The sequence below is a fragment of the Lycium barbarum genome, chromosome 11, assembly GCF_019175385.1.
Source record: "Lycium barbarum isolate Lr01 chromosome 11, ASM1917538v2, whole genome shotgun sequence".
NCBI classification, from domain to species: Eukaryota; Viridiplantae; Streptophyta; class Magnoliopsida; order Solanales; family Solanaceae; genus Lycium; species Lycium barbarum.
The window spans coordinates 117,840,142-117,844,100 of NC_083347.1; the positions used below are offsets into that span (position 1 = coordinate 117,840,142).

Genomic DNA, 3,959 nt, shown 5'->3' on the forward strand with positions numbered 1-3,959 from the left:
TGTTGATCATTATAACTTCTGATGATTTATAAATGTGACTACTTCTAATCTCAAGATCTAGATTAAGGACGATTTAACTGCAAGAAAACGATGATACATATAATTGTGTAACCTAATTATATCTTATTTCCACACAGGAAACACAAGTCCAGGGCATTATATTAGGCGGCGATATACCACATTTTGCAGATCTGTTTAAGCCCTTCCACACCTACTTGGTATCAGTCGCAAGTGTTAAACCATCAAATTCTATGTATGCAAATCCGATTAGCGACTATACTTGGACGATTAAAAGTGGTACGATCGACGAGCCAATAAAAGAGGTCAATCCTCCTGAAAATCCACTGCCACCGCCAACACGGCTTACTCTTACGGCATTCGACGGCTTCAAACGTCAACTTAGCTTGAAGGATATGAATTTGGTGTGACAAAATTTAATGCTTTATACTTTTTTTTAAGCTTCTACAGTATAGTAAAGTAACTTTACTTATATATCAACTTCTTTATGACCGTCCTTTTATTGCAAGATATCCTTGCTGTTGTGGCTAGTGCGGGCTTACCGACAGCTGCTAACAATGGAGGCAGAATTCAAGAGTTTATCATTATTGATAACCAGTAAGTACACACTTCTTGCTATTTCCATTGTTCTCCTTATCCTTCTTCAAACCGCTATTTCTTTCTCTTCTTCTCCTTCTTTCTGCCCTCATCAACACCCCTTCCAGCTCCTCTTTTTACTGCTGCTAATGATGATTCCATTTTTCTTTCGACTACCAGATTATTCGGTGGTGTTCTTTAATTTTGCAAACCTTTTATAGCTTTTTTTCCTGTCTTTGCTCATATGTAATTCCTCAGCATTGCTTATTTAGTGAGGATTTAATCCAGAGAGTAAAGATTTCTCCCATTTTATATAGGAAAAATCCCACGAAATTTACAGTCTGGGAGAATTTTATTGATTACGAAGGGACCCAGATTGTGAGTAAGCTTAATGAATATCCTATCACTCTTGCCAGGAAAGTTGCAAAATCAAAATCGTCATCAGGTAAATACATGCATGATTTTGCATCCTTAGAAAATACACACAACCATGAAATTAGAACTAATCATTCTGGTACATGTAGGACTGACAAGCAGATTCAGCACAACAATTGAGATCAATCCTCCGTACCCACAGGTTGCTGCGCTCAGGACATGGTACCACAAATATCTTACTTATTGAATTACCCTTGACACTTGCGTTAACCTAACATGTGAATAACAAATTAAAAAGATGACATTCTCTGTCGGACACCAAAATTAATGTGTAATTCTCAAAATTACAAGAAACTCGCAACCTGCTCCGCATTTACTATAGTCCCGCCAGAGATTTTTTTTTTTTTTTTTTTTTTGAAAAAAAAAAGGATTTCGTTGTCTGTTTGTTTTTCACCTCTTTCCATGAGTCAATCTGAATAAAATCCAAATGATCAAATTGGAAAGACTAGGTTTTTGAAAAGGACCTGCTATATTGTTAGGTAATTGCATGAATCTCACGATCCTGATCAACTAATATACATAAATTGTCAAGCTTATTGTTCTTTGAAGATGGTAAAATGTACTTCATTTTGCCTGAAATTTAAATTTCCATGAATACCCTGTTATGCCCATGGATGTTTCTCTCTGTATGATATTCCATAACATTTTAAATTCAGCAGATTCCACCTTTCTTATATCTATTATGTGAAAGCTGTTACTTTGTTGCAATACTCCAATATTCTGCCTTTCTTATATCTATTATGTGAAAGTTGTTACTTTGTTCCAATACTGTAATACACAAAATAAATAAATATTTTCTTTGTTTTATCTGCGGAAAAGGCACAAATATGTCATTCAACTATCGGAAATGACTCATTATGCTACTCGTCAATAATTTGGCTCATTTATATCATCGAACTATAGGAAATTACTCATTTATGCCACTCATCAATAGTTTGACTCATTTATGCTATCGCCCGTTAACAAAATGACTCATCCATGTCATATTTCATTAAAGCTGATTTTACAATTCCATATATGACACGTGGCCTTCAACTAGATTATGGTTGTGGGTGGTTAAGGTGTATGGGTCAGATTTTTTTATTAATTTGGTATTTAAAATTGGGCTGGTTTAATTAAACGACGTAGACCTCTAATTGGAGGTCACGCGTCATATCTGGTATTATATAACCGACGTTAATAAAAAATGGCATGGATGAGTCATTTTGGTAACGGGCGATGGCATAAATGAGTCAAACTATTGATAAATGGCATAAATGAGTCATTTCCTATAGTTCGATGGCATAAATGAGTCATTTCCTGTAATTCGATGGCATAAATGAGCCAAACTATTGACGAGTGGCATAAATGAGCCAATTCCGATAGTTGGATGGTATATTTGAGTCTTTTCCGTTTTATCTAAATTTAACTTCTAGAGCTAAAGCAAACGAACCACTGCTTATAGTGTACACGACAAAGAGTACAACTCCAACAGGCTCTCTTCGATTTGTTCTCTTTGAAGACGAGATCATACCAATTGCCGAAGCACAACAACAACCCCCGGTAAGAACAATAATAAATTTTATGTATCATTTTATCAAATCTTACAGGGCCAAATATTTTACATAGAAGCTGAACTTTCACTGCCAAATGAAAACCAGAGGTTCTTCGCTTTAGCCTGTTCAGACTGCAAGAAGCTGTTCACACGAATTTCGCGGAGGACATTTTACCGTGCAACTTGTCGTCGATCCACAGACCTTATTCCAGGGTATAACAAATAGCTATGGATTTGGAAGCCGTGGGGTCGGGTGACTTTCCTGCCGACAAATTAGAAATCATTCAAAAGACCATCTTCTTCTCTGTATTTTTCATAAAAACTCTTCATCTCTCTCTCTTTCTCCACATTTTTTGTCTGGAAAACATCATCCAGATTTGCCTCTCCTAGCTATAACCATATCAAGAATCTAATTTTGTCATGTATAATTGATAGCTGTTTACATTCACCTATTTTTGTCTCATATGCAAGTATGCACATTCATTGTAGTTTCCTTTTTATTATCTATTGTTAGCAATTTGAAATATTTCTCTAGATATAGAACATATTTTCTTATTATCGTTAGATTCCTTCGTTAATTAGTTGACTCGGGTATGAACTTATCCTATTTACTTTTATAATAGATATCAATTCCATATAATTGCTTACATATACTTTCTCACAAGTACTTATTCTAATTATTTTTACGAGTGATGTCAATTTGAAGTCACTGTCATGGACAACACTGGTTCTGCAACGGCACTTATCGCGGACGAACCCGCTGAAACTATGTTTCATCTCACCGCAGAAGAAATCTACAATATTCGTTGTGTCAAGGTACATATTAAAACTAATTCAACTAAAATAAAAACCATTTGCTTCCTACTGTTCTGCCTTTTAGTTTTTATACATGAAAAACCATGCTTTTCTTCCAGAAGGAAGTGCTACCTCTTGCAAATGTGACAAGGCAACTAACTGGCAAGACGTTTAACATTCAAATGAAGAGATCGTTCACAAAAAATATGGATGCAGCACCCGCAAAATTAATCGTTTGATCCTTTATGCAAAAAGAGAACGCTATTGATACACAATTGCCACCTATACTAATGGACATTCCAGCAAGCAGCAAGAGGAAAATTGATGATAACCAAAAGGAAATGAAAATTGCTACTCCGAGAAACTATCGAAAGGTATTCCAATTAATCCATTAAGAAGATACTACATTCAATCAGCTCCTGCGGATTTAGTATTCTAAATTCATTTAATTCTTTTAATTGTAATTTGAGTATTTCTAAATCTAAGAGTTAAAATTTAATATTCTAGATGCAAAACTAATGCCAAAATATGTAGTTGCAAAATCAGATGTCTGCTACTCATTGACAAATATATATATATATATATAGAAGTCCAACTTTCA

At 34.9% G+C, this 3,959-nt stretch overlaps 1 long non-coding RNA gene across 3 annotated transcripts in view; it reads left to right on the forward strand.

Moving 5' to 3' along the window:
* The first annotated feature begins 1,900 nt into the window (after nt 1-1,900).
* LOC132617313 (uncharacterized) overlaps nt 1,901-3,959 on the forward strand; it is a 3,382-nt gene continuing 1,323 nt past the window's right edge. For all 3 annotated transcript variants that reach the window (XR_009573708.1, XR_009573710.1, XR_009573709.1), the window contains exons 1-2: nt 1,901-3,379; nt 3,478-3,732. This is a non-coding gene — a long non-coding RNA (uncharacterized LOC132617313). The remainder of the gene's footprint in view (nt 3,380-3,477; nt 3,733-3,959) is intronic.